Here is a 20,027-nt window from a genome sequence, read left to right as displayed (position 1 = left end):
TTATAATTGTTTTTTTTAATGTTGTTTACTCATATATTGAATAACTATTCTCTTTATATTCATTTTTTATTTGTTTTAGTACAATAATTTTAATAACATCAGTTTGTAATTATATGATTTCCATTACTTGTGTAAGCCAAAAATAAATTAGTGAAAACTAACGATTCAAGCTCTAAATTTATAAAATGAACGTCACAATTAAGAAGATTAAAGAAATTAATTTGATGCTAAATTTTGTATTTCATGGAAAGTATATATACACAAAAGAAAAAATAAAGATTAGAATGTTTAGGGATTTGAAAATTGGGGTTTTTATAGTAGAGGTTGTTGTGGCTTTTATTGGGAGAAGTTTCCCACTCTTCTCTAAGGAGCTGGGTTTTCCATTCTTTTGTTTTTCCTTATTTGTTCATGATGTTTTTAGCTTCCTTGTGAACAGATATTTTGGTTTAGCAATATAAATATTATAGAGTACTATTTTTGTTTCTCGCTTGTCGGGTATTTTACTAATTTTCAGGTTAAAGACCTTACACACTATTGTCCAACACTTCTTCTACCAACCTCTCGACACTCTTCATCAGGCCCCTGATCGTTTTCTTTAGATATTTGATCTCTTTACGTTGATTCGAGTTCCTCCATTAGTTTTTGCACCATGGCTCGTGTCACCCCAAGACTGTTGCGAGCTCTGATACCAATTTGTTAGTTCCACTTCATAAAACGCAAAAAAATCCCAATAACAATGGAGAAAACAGAGACATTACTGTGTTATACTTATATTAATATAAAACTCCTCAATGTTCACAAGCAGCAAATAACTATAAAATAGGGACAAAAACAATACATAACTGGAAATAAGAAAACAGAAAAAGAAAGACGAGTTGTCGGCTCCTTCGAGAAGGCCGAATCTTCTTCACAAAAACCCCTTAAACAGCTTTTCCCAAGAGATTACCGACCTCCCGATCCCCAAAAACATTCCTTACTCCTCTCTAGTAGGTCCCTCCCAAATCTTCCCCTCCACCTGTTTTCTGTTTATTTCCCAACATAACCTCTCTTGTCTTCCTCCTTCTATAGGTAGACTTATTGGGCTTGGCCCAAATAGCAAAGCTATTAAACTTTGTCCCACATGGATAAAACTTGAAGTGGGATGAGGAAATATAAACTTCTATCATTGAAGGGGACTACAAACCAAGTAAGTGGTGATAGTATAACTCTGTCCCACACACGTGCCACCGCCGTCTGTTCGATCGGATGGGCGGGCTCGGGTAAGCTTTTTAGATAGTCAAGGCATCGACGTACGTGACGCACATTCGCGTTGCGTCCTTTTCTTCCCGATAAACGCTCTCCTCCACACACTGCCTCCCACACCCCTCTATAAATTAGAGAGAAATCATTTCATCAAAACACACAGAAAACGTATTCACTTCAATCGTCTCCTCTCTTCCTCTCCTTTCGTCTTCGCCCTGTGTTATGAGCATTTACATAAGCCCTTTGTTTCTATTCCCTATACTTACGAGTGCACGTTCGTACTGGGAAGCTGTGTTAACCTTGAGGAGCAAACGGCATAACGATTACCACCATGGTCAGCCGAAAAACGATTACCACCATGGTCAGCCGAAATTGCTTTCAAGGCAGTGGTTCGTCACGGCACAACAATAAATCTGATCGACCTTATCTTGTAACAATCTGAAAGCAAACTATGTATATAAAGACCTCTAACAAAATCCTACCTGACCTGTCTAAACTTGAGTCACTTGACGGAACGAACTACCGCCGTTGGTCCCAAAAGTTGTTAATCTTCTTTGAGCAACTAGAAGTTGATTATGTCCTCACTACAGATCTGCCGTCATCTGACCCCTCAACTACCACTTCAACATCTTCTAATCCAAAATCATCTACGGGACCTTCTACTACTGTCGCTGTCACTAATCAAGTAAAGAAGGACCAAGTGATCGATCCTGAAAAATATGCAAAGGATAACAAGACCGTTCGAGGACACCTGTTAAACCATATGTCAGACCCGATGTTTGATCTGTTCGTAGTCCAAAAATTTGCCAAGGACATCTGGAGCACCCTGGAATCATGGTATGGAGGAGATGATGCTGGACGAAAGAAATATGTGGTTGGAAAATGGCTACAATTCCAGATGACGAACGACAAGCCAGTCGTGGAACAAATACATAAGTACGAGAACCTGGTGGCAAACGTCCTGTCTGAAGGCATGAAAATGTGTGAAATACTTCAAGCAAATGTCCTAGTGGAAAAGTTTCCTTCATCCTGGAATGACTATCGTAATCATCTCAAGCACAAGAAGAAGGATCTAAAGCTCCAGGAACTCATCAGTCACATGCGCACGGAAGAAGCCCACAAACTGAAAGATAAGTTAGCCTCCCAAAATTTCAATTCAGTTAATGCTAACTTAGTCGAATTGTCTTTTGTAAACAGAGACAGAATGAAGCAGGAAAAAGGGCATAAAGGGAAAAACTTAGAGAATAAACAGTTCAAGACTACTGGGGGACAAATTAAGAAGAAAAAGCTGGTCTGTTACGTATGCGGAAAGGAACGACACAAATCATACCAATGCAACCAGAGGAAAGGGAGACCAAGTCAGAAACCAACACCTCAAGCCAATCTAGCAGAACAAGACAGTGAGATAATAGCAGCCATAGTAGAGGCCAATCTGATAGAAAACAAGACAAATTTGATTCTCGATATTAGAGCCTCGAGACACTTCTGCACCAATCGTGAACTTCTCCATGACTACAAAGACACTGCTGATGGAGAATGCGTGTTCATGGGAAACTCGACCACTGCAGGAGTAATCGGGAAAGGGAAGGTTATTTTAAAGTTAACTTCTGGCAAAACTTTATCTTTAAGTAATGTTCTATATGTCCCTTCCCTACATCCCTACATAGGAACCTGGTGTCTGGGAGTCTGTTGAATCGGATCGAGCTTAAAATTGTACTAGAAGGTGACAAAGTTATCCTCACCAAAAACGGAGATTTTTTCGGTAAGGAGTATCTGTCTAATGGTTTATTTGTGCTAAACACAATTTTCATGAATGCAAATGCTTCTAGTTCTGCTTACGTGATTGAATCTGCTAACTTATGGCATGGTAGATTAGGACATGTGAACTTTGCATCAATTAGAAAACTTAAAGACTTGAGACTCATTAATACTTCTGAGTCGCATGAAACTGGTAAATGCCCCATTTGTGTAGAAAGTAAATTCTATAAGAAGCCTTTCAAACCAGTTGAATATAGAACTACTAACATGTTAGAATTAATTCACTCGGATCTAGCCGATTTTAGAACCACTACTAGTAAAGGTGGTAAAAACTACTATGTATCCTTTGTTGATGATTACTCTAGATTCACTAAGATATACCTGATAAAAACAAAAAATGAAGCTGTTAGTATGTTTTTAAAATTCCAGGCAGAATTTGAGAATCAGTTCGGAAAAAGGATAAAAAGATTAAGATCAGATAGAGGTGGTGAGTATTCTGATAAAACTCTTAAAGAATTTTATGAGCCAAATGGTATCATCCATGAATTTACTGCTCCTTACTCACCACAACAAAATGGCATAGCAGAACGAAAAAACAGAACTCTTAAAGAAATGATGAATGCCATGTTATTAAGCTCCAGCCTATCTGATAATATGTGGGGGGAAGCCGTATTGTCTGCGTGTTTTATTCTTAACAGGATTCCCCACAAAAGGCTAGACAAAACTCCATACGAACTCTGGAAAGGACATGCACCAAATCTTTCCTACCTGAAGGTCTGGGATGCTTGGCTAAGGTACCATTTCCTGCATTGAAGAAAATTACGGTAGGATCTAAAACCTTTGACTGTATTTTTATCGGGTATACTCAAAATAGTGCTGCATATAGGTTTATGTGTTTAAATGACAAAACTATAAACGAATCTAGAGATGCAGAATTCTTTGAGCATATTTTTCCGTTAAAACAATCATTGTATGCTCCTAGCCTATCTAAAAGAATGCATGATCCTGAAAATCCCTCAATCGTTAGTGAAACACCTGTTTCTGAAACTGTTGATACTTCAAACCTAAGATGTGAATTAGAACTTAGGAGAAGTAAAAGACAGAGAACTGAGAAAAGTTTCGGTCCAGATTTCCTAAGCACCTTCATAGTGGAAAGGCGTGATGAAATTGACTGTAACTTCACAAACTTGTACTTAATAGATGAGGATCCTAAAACTTACCAAGAAGCGCTAAACTCTGTAGATTCCAGTATGTGGAAAGAGGCCATTAAAAGTGAATTGGACTCACTGGTCATGAATTATACATGCGAACTAGTGGACCCTCCTATGGGAAACAAGCCAATTAGATGTAAGTGGATCTTTAAAAGAAAAACAAAACCAAATGGATCAATAGAAAGATACAAGGCTAGATTAGTGGTAGTAGGATATACCTAGAAACAAGGTGTTGACTATTTTGACACATATTCCCCTGTAACTAAGATAACCACAATTAGGGCCTTGATTGCATTGGCCGCAATACATAACCTTCTTATTCACCAAATGGACGTAAAAACAACCTTTTTAAATGGTGACCTAGAAGAAGAAATTTATATGACACAACCAGAAGCCTTTAAAATCTCTGGGCAAGAAAACAAAGTGTGTAAACTAAGAAAGTCCCTATACGGTCTCAAGCAAGCTCCCAAACGGTGCTACGAAAAATTTAACAATACGTTGATAACCAATGGATTTAAAATAAATTCCTCTAACACGTGTGTTTATTCAAAGATGGTTGGAGCTGATTGCATATTAATATGTCTATATGTTGATGACATGTTAATCTTTGGAACAAACATGGAGTTAATAACTTATACTAAGTTTTTCCTCTCGTCACACCTTGAAATGGAAGACCTAGGAGAAGCAGACGTAATCCTAGGTGTTAAAATCAGGAAAAACAAAACCAGTTTGTCTCTATGTCAATCTCATTACGTAGAGAAAATACTAAAGAAGTTTGATTCCTTTGATGTTTCTCCTGTGAGAACTCCCTTTGACGCTAGTAAACATCTTAAGAAGAATAAAGGAGATAGTGTGTCTCAACCTGAATATGCAAAGATCATAGGTAGTGTGATGTATTTAATGAATTACACTAGACTAGATATTGCATATGCTGTCAGTAGATTAAGTAGATATACACAAAATCCTGATAGATACCACTGGGATGCCTTACGCCATCTGTTAAGATATCTTAAAGGGACGATAGATTACTGTCTACACTTCAACAAATTTTCTGCCGTACTAGAAGGATATTGTGATGCAAACTGGGTCACAGATAATGATGAGGTTTACTCTACTAGAGGGTATGTATTTTTACTCAGAGGTGGAGCAATATCTTGGAAGTCTACAAAACAGACTTGTATAGCCAGATCCACGATGGAATCCGAGTTCATAACACTAGAGTTGGCAGGACAAGAGGCTGAGTGGATAAAAAATCTACTAGGAGATGTACCATTGTGGGGGACATCTGTACCTGTGTCCATACATTGTGATTCTCAAGCTGCGATATGTACTGCCAAGAAAAGTGTTTATAATGGTAAGAGTAGACACATACGTCTTAGGCATGCAGTAGTAAAACAACTGCTAAAAAAAGGAACCATCTTCTTGGAATTTGTTCGATCTGAGAAGAACTTAGCTGATCCTTTAACCAAAGGACTAACAAGGAAAATGGTATTAGATTCCTCTATGAACATGGGCCTGAAGCCCTTCGGAGATCCATAGCACTTGATAAATGGGTGGTCTATTGCGATAGACTTGATGGTCCATAGCCCATCGTGTGGACAGTCCTTAAATGGACTAGATGGATGATCCAAAACCTGTGAGTCCATAATCGGTATGGACAATGAAGTCTCCATAGCTCTTTTTGAGTGGTTTGACTTGACGAACTTGATGGAGCATATAACGTGACAGTGAAGGTGGGGCCGTCTTCTATGAAAGAGTTTAAAGGTCTCTTTCTAGAGCTTTCACGACGACCCGAGGTTCAGTCTATGTGCATGGCCAAAAAGGCACAAGTTTATATTGCAGAAACAAAGGCTTTCCCTAGAGATAGAGCGTGTCGTAAGGGTCTCAACCAAGTGTTACAAGGAGTTCAAGATATAATTCACTCCCTCTAAACAAGGTTGTTGCCTTACTTCACTACGCATCAATTCAAATCTCTGGATACTGGTGCCTAAGCTTAATATCTCTTCTATGCTCAGAACAAATCTCATTCTTCTTCGCTTACCCGAAAACTTTGCTATAGCAGTCATTTGTGGGGGATTATTGGAAATGACTTATTGGGCTTGGCCCAAATAGCAAAGCTATTAAACATTGTCCCACATGGATAAAACTTGAAGTGGGATGAGGAAATATAAATTTCTATCATTGAAGGGGACTACAAACCAAGTAAGTGGTGATAGTATAACCCTGTCCCACACGCGTGCCGCCGTCCGTCCGTCCGTCCGGTCAAATGGGACTCGGGCAACCGCGCTTGCGCGAAAGATAGGAATATAATTTTATTTCTATTTTTATTCTTTGGCAGCTAGGACATGTGTAAGCTTTTTGTGCGCAATTCAAACGTTCGTTCGTGAAATGCAAACGTTCGTGAAATGTGTCCGACGTTCTCTCTGCCAAACTTTTACGAAGATCGCTCGCGTCCACGCATTGCCTCCTTCACCCCTCTATAAATTGGAGAGAAATCATTCCATCAAAACACATAGAAAACGTATTCACTTCAATCGCCTCCTCTCTTCCTCTCCTTTCGTCTTCGCCCTGTGTTCTGAGCATTTACATTAGCCCTTTGTTTCTATTCCCTGTACTTACGAGTGCACGTTCGTACTGGGAAGCTGTGTTAACCTTGGGGAGCAAACGACATAACGATTAGCACCGCGGTCAGCGAAATTGCTTTTAGGACAGTGGTTCGTCACGACACAGCAATAAATCTGATCGACCTTATCTTCTAACACTCTTGTCTTCCTCCTTCTATAGGTATGAATAATTGGGGCCTAACACAAACTTCAGCCTTCGAGTAATATACCAAAGGGATTTAAGTTCTGAGCGAGGAGCACCATCGTTGATTCAGCCGGTCAAAGCTCTATTGGCACTTCACTTTTGTCCAGTGATGAAATATTTGTTTGAAAAGTGACTTAACGATTGAGTTTGTTTTTCTTTTTATGAAGTTGCTTGGAAAATGACTGACGATAGTGTTTTTTGTTGAGTAATCAACAAGTTTTAGGTCATTGATACATTACATTCTTCATTCTGTGTTGTGACAAAATGCTGATAACACAGAAATACTTTCTGTTAACAAAAAATAGGATAGCAAAAGACTTATAACTACCATATACTCTCTAAGAAGAAGTTTCTACCATTAGAAATCATCAAAACTAAACATAAAATACTTATTCTCAACGTGCATTTCAATGTTATCAATCTATATGCCAAACAGAATAAAAGCATACAATATTAGAATAAAAAAATACCTTTAACAATGAGATAAAATGTACTAAATCAAGCAGATGATACCTCAAGTATTTTTGTCTTTCTTTGGAACCCATATGCTAACAAAGCCTGCATTATCACCCATAGCAAAGGCACCATCATGTCTAAATGAAAATAGAATATTAGAATAATGTGAAAAAGGACTTTGCCAAGCTGAACCATAAAGAAATTATAATGCATACGTCAGATTAAACACAATATCATTCACCCACTCCAAATGGTTTCTTGCGGCTACACTTGAAAATATATCTGCTTCAAAGAATAAAAGGAATCATTCGAAAGAATTATGCACCCCAAAAATTATTACACAAGCCAAATAATGATTGAAGAAAATTCAGAATATCTTTCTTTGCCACTTGAAAATATAATACAGAAAAGACTAGAAAGAAGACGACAAAACACAAATGCGATGTTCATCATGAAAACTTGAAAAGTAAAGGTAAGCTATGGTTCTTGAGAGCTTAATCATTTTATTTTAGGAAGCAAAATGTATGAGATTTTACTTTCAATAGGAAGACACGTAATGCAGATAAATTTAATTGTTTGTAGTGTAAGAGAGATCTCTAAGTAGAACTCTCCAGCAGGCTGCAGTCAAACAAAAAGATGATTTCATTAAGGTTAAGCTTAAAACATGAAATATAGATGAACCAAATAACAAAATTGGCATCCAAAAATATACACAAGATGAAACGATCGTAGTTGAAATGAACTTATATATGCAATGTAAAGATAAAGTGACAATGTCACCAGACAAGACTCAGCCAATTCGAGAGGGCTGTATCTCTCTCCAAAATTGCTCTAAAAATTCCAGAATCACTTACAAGATTTAACACCTAGAAAATGACAAAAGGAAGAAAGTGGATTTTTCACTTCTCTTTTTCTCCTCAAATAAAGCCTAACATGTAACTAGATGGAAAACATCTTAATCACTATTTCATCTACTGTTATTCGCGCTTCAGGGTGCTAGCACCATCTCCTCAATATGTTCAACTTTGGTTAATGCTCTTCTAATGATAAATCTCTCTATCTTCCTAACTAAGATTATGACAGGGTCGGGACTGTGCTGTAAGACTTGAGTTCTTTAGAGGAATGCATCAAGAGCAACTTTTTGGATGGTCTGGAACCAGAGAGAAATAGAAGATTTGGGAAGATGAACATAGGAAGATAGACCATTCTTTGGATACTATAGCATATGGTCTTATACCAAAAAAAATTTAGTATCAAAGAAATAATATTTATGACAGTACTAAATAGGAACGGTGAAGGCAGCCCAGCAAACTTTTTAGGTAAAGAATACCAGAAGAAGATATGCAAAAATAATGTGGCAAAATCTACCAGCACCAATACAACAGAAAAGAAAGGAAACAACGTAAAAGAAAACCATTTGGGTCATCAAAAGAAACAGAAAATATGACAAACAAACCAACACGGTTCAGTGTATGTCCTGCATTAACCAATGTAATAGAAACACCGACCTCTATTTTTTCTTAAAAGAACTCAACATAAAAAGTCAGCATATATAAACATTATTATGCATAAAAACCGATAGATAGAAACAACTCTTAACTTAAAAAGGTTAATAATATGAAAAATGCTTAAATGTGTCTAACACCCTTTTTAAAGCTAAAACTCATCTTAAATTTAGTAGTGAATAAGAAAATACGAGTGTGATAGAATACAAAAAAAAAAAAAAAAAAAAAAAATGTAATATGAAATTGATAAATTGATGAAATACACATAAGTAATCTTTAATATGAAATAGTCGAGAAGTGACATATTTTCTAAAAGAGTGACACCTTTACACGTAAAACATATTAAATATGAAAGTTGTATCATACTTACGTAGTAAAACTAAGTGAGACAACGGACATATATCAAAGCTAGAGATGGTCCATTACTCTACGGGACCTGCATGAATGAGGTAGGAATTTCCTTACACCACAACAAATATGTTCTTTTATAGCTTCCATTCATAGCAGCTTATATATAGGTAGATATTTTTTCTAAATTTTTCTTATATGAGCACAATAGGTAGGGTATGTTTTAATGTCTTTTTATTATAATTAAATGTAAAGTTTTAAAACCCATAAGAAGATAAACATTTTTCTTATATATCTATATGAGTCAACACGTGCGCAGTTTTAACCACATAAAAAAGACATTTAAATTTGAAACTAATTTTTAGAATATAAGTGTCTAAAAAAACAAACAACTGAATGTAAATAGGTTGGTAATGGAAATGGCTATAAGTATTGCCTTAGAAATTTAGAATTATTTTACTTCAAATTATAATTTCTTCAAAACCACTAAAAATGTAAACATAATTTGTTCAAAACCACTTAAATTTAAAAAAAAAAAAGTTTCTACAAATTATAATTTGTTTGAAACCACTAAAATGGTAAGAAATTATGAAAGAGAAATACCTTGATTTATATATGTAAAGAAAAATTCCATTCATCACGACTCTTTTTTGCAGTCAAAATTTATTAAATAAATTAATGGGGTAACCATAGGTAAGTTTTAAAAAAGATTAATTATTTTCCTCGAAAGCAATTATTAGCAACTAGAAATGAGTAGATCACCTATCATCTTCCAATAAGATATTGGCACCATCTCTGGCACTCTATTTTAATTATTACAAAAATATCCTCATTTGCATATGTTAAACTAAATTAATGGAAAGATGTTCAGCCAATTTTTCACTTAAACTAAAAGAAATACAAATGAAGAAAGATCTCATAGGCGCTTCGGATCCCGCAAATCATCGTATCTGCAAAATTATGAATTTTATGAAAATAATGAATAAAAATAAAAAACCATGAATATGAAATGTTTTAATATAGGCTTTATGCATGTGATCAACTTTAATTGAAATGTTTATGTATAGTAAATTAGATTCACATACATGTAATATGTTATGTCTTTGATGAACTTTGACGGTCAGCCTAGTACCATTCTTTATCACATGATCATTTAAATCCTTTTAATTTTTTTTGTATGAAGGTGCCACATCGTCGGATCAAGTTCCGTCTCAATCTCTTTTCCAAATAATGTATCTTCGTCTTTAGTTGAATAATCTTGATCTAGGGCTTTCATTTCCATTATTGGACTAAACAAACTCTCTAGTAATCATTAAATGATGGCACAATAAACATGTTGTAATTTTTTATTTTCATTTCAATACATTCCACAACTCTTTTTTGTGGTCAATATTTATCAAATAAAATAGAGGGGTGACAATATGTAAATTTTAAAAAAAGATTAATTATTTTTACGAAAGTAATTATTTGTAACGAGAAATGAGGAGATCACCCAATCATCTCCCAATAATATTGGCACCATCTTTATCACTCATCTAACTCATTCCAATGAAAATTTTATTTATTAACATCGTCATTTACATATGTTAAACTAAATCAATGGAAAGATTAACGTTTTCTAATTACAAATGAAGAAAGATCTCATAGGTGATCCAAGTTGAATGATTGATGTTGCAAACCATCGTATCTGCGAAAATATGAATTTGTGAGAATGATGAATAAAAATAAAAAACCATGAATTGAAATATTTATGGATAGCAATTTAGACTTCCATACATGTTTTTTATGCATGTGATGAACTTTAATTGAAATGTTTATGGATAGCAAAGTAGACTCACATATAGATAAAAGATTCCTATTTATGAGTAAGATCTACTATTTTTTAAAACAATTAAATATTTTTTTAACCTCTTTCAAATAATCTTTAGATAATAAAAGAATCTCGATGTCAAAAATGAAAAAAATGAGTAGATCACCCAATCCTCTCCTGATAAGATTGGCACATCTTCATCTAACTCATTCCAACAATAATTTTATTTATCAAAAGAAATATCGTCAGTTTCATAAGTTAAACTAAATCAATGGAAAGATTGGCATTTACCAATTTTTTACCTAAACTAAAAAAAGACAAATGAAGATAGATCTCATAGGTGCTCAAGTTCAATGACTGATGGTGCAAACCATCGTATCTGCGAATATAAATTTGTGAAAATGATGAATGAAAATAAAAAACCATGAATTGCAATGTTTATGGATAGCAAATTTGACTCAATTGAGAAAGTAGCAAATATTATTCCGAATGATTTTCATGTACAAAAGTTATTCATACCTAAAAGGTCTCGGATAACCTTGACCTTACAACTCTTCCCAGTGATTTTGCTCAATGAAGGAATACTTTTCAGGTGGAACTTGAAGCAATTGTGGTTCATCTTTATGCAGCATGATGTATTTTGTTGTTAGTCAGTTTTTAAAGTGACTAAACGAAATACCTGCAGTTTGGAGAACGTTTTTCCTAGATCTTGGATCAATGACGAATGCAGCCTAAATAATTAAAAGTACTTAATCAAGTGTCCATACAACAAGAACATTATCAAATATAATAACGACATTAAAGTTATATATACCTTAACTGTAGTGAATATCTTATCTTTCAGTTCTGCAGGCACACTTTTCCAAGACGTATATGTGATAGGGACATGATAATGGGTTGCAGACCCTATGAAAGACTTTAACTTCGCTCCATTCTCACCAATAGGTGCTCCGTCTTTATTGTACTTCACCACCTTCTTGTCTCCCAAACTTCTAATGCGAGTTACATCAAACATAATAGTAGGTCCTCGTCGTCGCTTCAACTCTTTTGGGGTTTCGTTTCTACTATCAATCTCTTCAACTGTTGCATTCAACTCACCGACACCAACTTCTTCATTAAGATCGTCCATATTATATTATGCAAAGCTGTATCAAAATGACGAAAAAATTAGCATGATATACAAATTTTAAACAATAAATAATGAAATAAGATAAATGAACATAATAAACTTATGGTCTACTTGTTTGAAATTGTGAACATACCATTATAATATTATGTAGGTATCCATGTGCCTTCACAATCTGACCTTACGTACGTTGAGACATTTTCATCCAAATCATTGTTTAAATAGACATCTGGCATATCATTGGGTATTCCTTCACACCGGAGTATTGTATCACCAAGTTCGTCGTCATTATATCTATCTTCAAAGTCTCTTTGTGGTGGAATGAGTACAACTGACCATCTAACATCACTTGGATCCTCAACATAAAACACTTGCTTTGCTTGACTTGCTAGTATAAATGAGTCTGACTTGTGTCCTACTCTATTTAAATCAACTAAAATATAACCAAGTTCATCGATCCGAACACCACCACTATTCTGAACCCAATCGCATTTAAATACCGGAACATTAAATGTATTATAATTGAGTTCCCATATCTCTTGTATCACTCCATAGAATGACATATCTCCAATAACAGAATTTTTATCTTTAGAACTAGACACTTACATTGTTTTTGCAACTAAACTAACTCCACTGTTTTGTACACTTCGATCCTTCTCAGAAGATTTTGTGTGATAGCGACATCCGTTTATTGCATAACCACTATATGTAATAACAAAAGGATGAGGGCCATGGAGGGAAAGGGAAAAAGTAAAAAGAGAAGGGGAAAAGTAGGTTTATTTTTTTAAAAAAATAGGTTTTTTTATAAAACATTATTGACGTTTTTAAAACGTCAAGAAACGTCAATAAATTTGAAAATGAATCCCCTCCGCTTTCATAAAAATTCTTGACGTTTTAAAACGTCAAGAATTTATTGATATTTCTTGACAGTTTTAAAACATCAAGGATAAATATATATCATTTGACGTTTTAAAAAACGTCAAGAATATCGAACTCATAAAAATTCTTGACGTTTTAAAAATGTCAAGAATGTAAAATATACAACTTGACAGTTTCAAAACGTCAAGAAAGAATTGCATATTACTTGACGTTTCAAAACCGTCAAGAATTCTGTAAATTGCCTCCCCTCCGCCTTTTAATCAAAATTCTTGACGGTTTTTCAAGAAACCGTCAAGAAAAGAAAAAATCAACCGTCAAGAAAGGGTCTTTTTCTAATAGTGCAAATAGATGTATTATGTTATGTCTGTGATGAACTTTGTCGATGAGTCTAGTACCATTCATTATCATAATTTAAATCCTTTTAATTTATTCATATGAATTAATTAGACGAATAATGAGACTTACTATAATTTAAAAAACAAAAAATAAAAATGTTTAAAAACCCAAAATACCCTAACTACTTTCTCAAAGCAACAAATAAAATATAATTATACTTACATAAATGTTCAAAATCATTACACATTTACTCCCTTGTCCTTTCAAAGTCGGTGGTTCCTGATTTTTTTTCTCCTTCCTTTTTCCATCTCTCTTCGTCTTCTTCCATTTTCCAGCTTTTGGCTTCCGACGTCTTCTTCCTTCTTCATTTTCTTTCGTCTTCATTTTCCATCCTTCTAAATAGTATATAATATATACACATTATTTTACAGAGAGTTAAAAGAAGTCGTGGATGAAGTATAAAGGTACTAACAATTCTTATTATGTTAGTAATCATACACAATCCAAGGTACAATAATATAATAATTCACAAGTAACGTAGTAGCGAGAAAGAAGATATTGGAGATAATACATAAGAGAAGGAAGAAAAACAAAGCACCGAAGAGATTGTTGAAATCAGAAAGCCATGAATAAATCATTTCAAAACCAGAAAACCTAAAAAAAAGGTAATGTTCCTTACTATGCTTTATAAAATAGACGTATGTAACACTTAATACATTGTTCAACCTTGAAGGCAAGAGTTAAAAAAGTAGTGAAAGATCAAAGAAGACTATTCAGGGTTTAGAAAAAGTTATCAATATTGGAGAAATAAGTGAGGTTTGTAATCCATACGATGCAGTAATATTTTTTTGTTAATTGTATTAAGGCTTGCTAAATATATAAGATTATGTTCGAACAAATTTAATTATAGATTAATTATTCTTAAACTGCTTATATTTGTGTTTGTGACTTGCGGCATAAATAGAAGAACTACATATTTTTGTGTTGTAACTGGTTGCATAATCATAAATTAATTATTCTTGAACTGCATGCATTTGTGTTGTGACTGGCTGCAAATTCACTGTCTTTTATTGTCTTAGCATGGATTAAACATAATGTCAAAAGAAAAATAGACCATTGAGGATAAACCTTGAAATTAAGTTTCGAAGTAATTGAAAATATCAAGGAAAAACTAGGTGATAGGATCTTAGAAAAATTTAGAGAAACACATTTTAAACACTTTCTTGACTTTGCAATTACAAATCAATCCTCAAAATTGTCGATGATACAAAAACAATACAAACCAAAATCTTCCAAAGAATTAAACTTCTTAATAGGAGGAAGAGTCATAAGATTTGGTCTTAGAGAATTTATTCTAATAACGATGCTTAATTGTGGACCTTTACTAAAGATAACCAGGGATGAAAGATAAACAAGGATGATATCAAGGGAGGACAAAACCACCCAACGTCATGCATGTAGCACACTTGCTAGATGTTGCTTTGTGAATTGCATCAACTAAAAGGTCAAAGGCGTTAGTTCATTTTCTCTTCTTCATTATGTCTTTCAATTGTTCTAGCTTCCATTTGGTTGTTTGTTTGCTTTATGAACAAACATATTCGATTAATAGGATGAAATTCATAATTGTTTAGTCCAAACATTTTCGATTAATAGGATGAAATTCATAATTGTTTAGTCCATTTTCCAGTCACCCCTGAAGTTCTCAGTCGATCAATATGTCTTACACTCGCCTTGGTCTTCTTCTCTTTTATCCCTTTTAATTATCCTTTTGTCCCATTTAATTATATGAAAAAAATTTATTTTAAAAGGATAATGATCTTCTGTTTTGTTTTTTTTTTTCAATCAGATAGGCTAAATTATTGTATTATTTTTCAAAAAGATCGTTAAAGTCGGCTAAATTATTATGTTATTTTCAAAAAAGATTGTTAAAGTCTAAGTCAAAATATTCAAAAAGTTTATGTCTCTCATCTCCCACTATAAATGAACAAAATAAGAGATGTCCATTTAACCGACCCTGCAGGGACCTGCTCCAAATGGGGTGGGAAAGGGGAGAGGAAGTGGGAAAATTTTTTTCCCCGTAGCGAATACATTTCTCGACCCCAACCCCGATCCCCTCACCTATCCCAAACAAAAATATAATTAAATATAAATATAAATATTTATTTATTTACTTATTTAATAATAAGTAAAAGAGGTCAAGACCTCTTTTGATATTCTTCTTTTCCCTTTTTCTCTATTCAGTTTCTTTTTTTTTTCTAATTACATTTCTATGCTGTGAACTTTCTTAAAAAAAATATATTACGTATATGTTGTCTTAATTTGTAATTTGTAAACTTTCTTTAAAAAATATGTTTATGTAACAAATACAATGTAATTGAAGGCTTTATTAGAATACTTATGAATCGATCTTTTGTTAGAATACTTATGAATTGATCTTTGATTTCTTTGTATGAATTTTTAAATTTTATGAATGGATTTTTAGATGTATGTTTCTAATAGTTGAATTTTTATTTTTATTTTTATAAACAAGGAGAATTTCTCATTTTAAATAAGAAAATTTATTATATTCTATCGAAAATGAAGTAAATGTATATACATAATATCAAGTAGATGTGAATCGGAGAATGAGATTAAACTTAAAAAAAAAAACCCAAAGCTACCTCTATCTCAAGATCATTGGATTCAAAATTAGTCTACAAACTTACAAAAGTTCAGGAAAAGAGTAAAAGATTCTGAAGGGAAAAACAAAAGGGCCTCCAATTTCAAGATTAACATGTCTAAGAACAAATATACACCAAATAGATTTACCTACCTGCCTTAATTTGGATGGAAAAACAACACGAAATCTCCGACCTGAAAACACACATAGAAAGATCTTGAAAAGCTCAAGAAGAAACCGTACACTTAATAACAACAAAAATGCTCTCTCGTTTAAACTATAAGAACGTTATTAACTTACAATTTTCCAATCTTAGATCAAATTTGGTTTCGTACCTACCTGCACGGAAATGGATCTTGGGATTTCATCCAAATGCTTTACAACATATCTCTCCACAAATCTTCTCTCCCATTCCATAAATGCCGCAGCAATCTTTTTGTTTTTAACAAGATTTTTCACCTTCAAAATCTCAAGAATTTTGTACCTCGCTTGTCGATTGACGACTTGAAGAACACAGGGTAAGAAATTACAGATCCTGGATCCAACTTTGCAGTGTTGAAACAGAAATCTGCAATATCCCTCATTTTCTCCTCTGAACAAGCTAAACAGTGGATATTTCTTAAATGCTGAAAAAATCTCATTCTCAGACCATCCTAAACTCTTCATAACATTTATTTTCTTCTTCCAACTTGAATCACTCATTGAAGACCTTACTCTAAGTGCATAAACAAACATACCAGCCTTTGGTTCAATGCCCAATTCTTTAACCGTTTTCACTACTTCAATCATCCTATCAACCGTTTGCATTATTGTTCTAGAATTCATTACAATCAATTTTACTATTTTCCTAGAAGGCACTCCACTGGCTAAAACATCAATGCTAGATTTTAAAATACCCTTAAAATCAGAAGTTAGAAGCCACGGAGAATGACGAATAGCAGCAGTTACTTGCTCATCCGATTCAAGAATTTCCTTGCAGAAAAAAAATGATGGTTTCAACTGAGAATCTAAGCTCCTGTGAAGAATCCGAGGGCTTGATACAATTAGCTTAGGAAGTAAAGGACCGACGAACCCGATTTCCTGGAGGAACTCAAATTTAGGCTTCAGATTGGTGGATACTCCGGATTGAAGGATCGAAGGGTACATCGAGACCAAATTGGCAATCTGTGGATTCTCGAATCCATGTGATTTCAAGAAACCGATGATGGCTCCGTACTGCTGGATGTTGTTTTCAACGAATTGGAGCTTTCGACCGGCGGAAGTAGGAGATCCTGAAGAAAGACCACATGAATTTTTGAGGAATTGGATGGTAGAAACAGAGGGCAAAGGCAATGTAGAAGCAGAAATGTTGTTCAGGAACCGTTTCTAGATGAAATGTAGAAGAAAAGAGGAGGAAATTTTGAACATTTTGGCGTTAGAATGAAGAAATTGAAGGAAGGGTTTTGAGCTCCACGAAGCGAACATCCAAAGAGATGAAACCGTCGCGTGGCCATTCGACGCCGTCTGCCTTCTGCCCGTCGGAAAGATACACACACTCTGTCTCTCCCCTGTTTGTGTATTTCGGCCTCTCCCTCTCCCTCTCTTTTCTCTTCTCAATTAAAAGACCTAGAGAAGAATATGACATTATTTACAAAAATACCATTGAAGCAAATTACCACTCTATCCTCGATTAAAAAAATGATATCTTTCTATCATAGACAGAAATTGATATGTTCCCTTAGTGATTTAAACTGATATTTTTCTATAAGTTCCATCAATGATATAAACCGACAGTGATACAAATTGATATTTTTCTATCAATTATATAAGTGATACAAATTGATATAGTTTGACTTGAAAAAAGACATGGGGGTTGACTTAATTTGAAAAGAGAAAGGTCGAGTGAGAGGATTAGAAGCTACCCTTGAGGTAGTTATGAGTGATTTTAAATAATTTTGTTAGATATGAAATTCTGAAGTTTGTTTATTAATTATTGTTTGTTATTTTATTATTTATATAGATACATAATTTTAGTTAAATAATCATTTTTATTTAACTTTATAGATATTAAATATAGTAAAATAAATTAAAATATTTACAAAAGAGTTCTATAATTGTTTGTCAATAAGATCGATAGAAGCATATCAATGTCATCGTTGATAAGATCTTAAATTTTGAAGTTTATTTATTATTATCTATCGCTATAACTAATAGAAACATATCAATATCATATCATTGTTCACCGATAGAAACATACATATGTAAAACAACCGTTTTCATAAATATAGCTTTCATCGTCTCAATTCATAAAATAGAAACCACACATTAGCCTTTCATACTCCTTTCTTGCAAGAACATGAACCATTCCCACGCATAGATTAGTGTGATGTCATTTTCATACTCCTTTTACACATTGGTCTAGGGGTATAAGATTAACCCGACAATCTGAATAACTCGGACTACCCAACCCATATTATGTGAGTTCCGACAATCTGAATAACTCGGACTACCCAACCCATATTATGTGAGTTGGGTTGGGTTGGTTTAAAATATGGATTGGGTTGGGTTGAAAATTTTAAATTATTTTAAATTTTTTCTGTGTGTGTGTGTGTTAAGATTATATTTTTTTAATAAAATATAAAGTTAAAAGAAAGTTAGAAACCCTAGACTAAAAAAGAAAACACGCGACGCGCCTCTCTTCCTCGTCTCTCGACCTCTCTGTTCGTCTCTCACCCTACAAATTTAAATACTTGGGATGCTTATTAGATCTTTAGAAAATTATATTTAGCTTTTCAACTAATGTTTAAGAACTTTCTGATTATTATTAAAGTTGTCACTAGAAGAAATCTAGCCTTTAATGTCAGTTGGGAAAAATGAAAACGGAGCTTTAATGTCGGTTTTGCAAAAAGCGGATGTTTATAATTTTTTTTTAGAAAAAATTAAATATTTCCCTCTCTTACTTTACCCTTTCTCATGCCACATGATTTCTTCCTCACTTTCAATTTCTTTCTTCTCTTTTCAATCTCATCTCACTTTCTTCCCTCATTTCAGAAACCAAAATTCTTCCATTGACAAATCAACAATGGAACGTCACATTCGCCGTTTTCTCAATAAGCTTTCATTTTCTTCTATTGCCATTGCCACTCTCATCCTCATCTTCCTCTTCCTCCAAACCCCACAAACCTGCATTCCCCCAAATTCTCCTTCAAAACCCCATCTCAAATTCCCTAAATTCTCCTATGATTCCACTCCTCGCGAGTTCGTCTCCATTGACAAGATGAACAAGTGTCTTTGGTCATCCAACGACTGGAAGAAGAAGCTCTCCTCATTCATTAATTTCTTCCAATCCATTCGAGATCTAGGCCTTCTCCATAACCACACCAAAGTTATCTGTGTTTCCACCGGTGCTGCCATGAGGTCATGGCGTTGTCTCATATATGGGAGTTCACGATGTCATCGATGTCGAGTTGATTGATTCGCCTCCTTTGGTGAGTCGTGCTGATCCTCATAATTTGCCTTTCTTTGATCATGTTTTTGATTTGGCGTTTACTGCTCATTTGGTTGAGGCGTTATTTTCGTCTCGATTTGTTTCTGAGATGGAGAGAGTTGTTCGTCCTAATGGTGTTTGTGTGATTGTTGTTGAGGAATGTGGGGATTATGAAGTTAAGGAGATTGTAGGGTTGTTTATGAAATCGCGATTTGTAAATTCGATCAATGTTACGTTAACAGGATTGAAAATGACTCGGATTTTAATGAAAAGAACTTCTTGATACAACAATGTTTCGTTCGATTTCTTAATTTTCTCTTTTTCGATTTTGATTTTTTGTTTTGATATTGTGCGATATGAAATCCTAATTGTATAGAAAATGCAGGTTCAGAATTCCCTTTTAAATAATATGAAATGCCAAAG

This window comes from Cucumis melo, chromosome 9 (genome assembly GCF_025177605.1).
Source record: "Cucumis melo cultivar AY chromosome 9, USDA_Cmelo_AY_1.0, whole genome shotgun sequence".
Taxonomy (NCBI): domain Eukaryota; kingdom Viridiplantae; phylum Streptophyta; class Magnoliopsida; order Cucurbitales; family Cucurbitaceae; genus Cucumis; species Cucumis melo.
The sequence above is the reverse complement of the archived record's forward strand: the minus strand, read 5'-3'. Positions refer to the sequence as shown.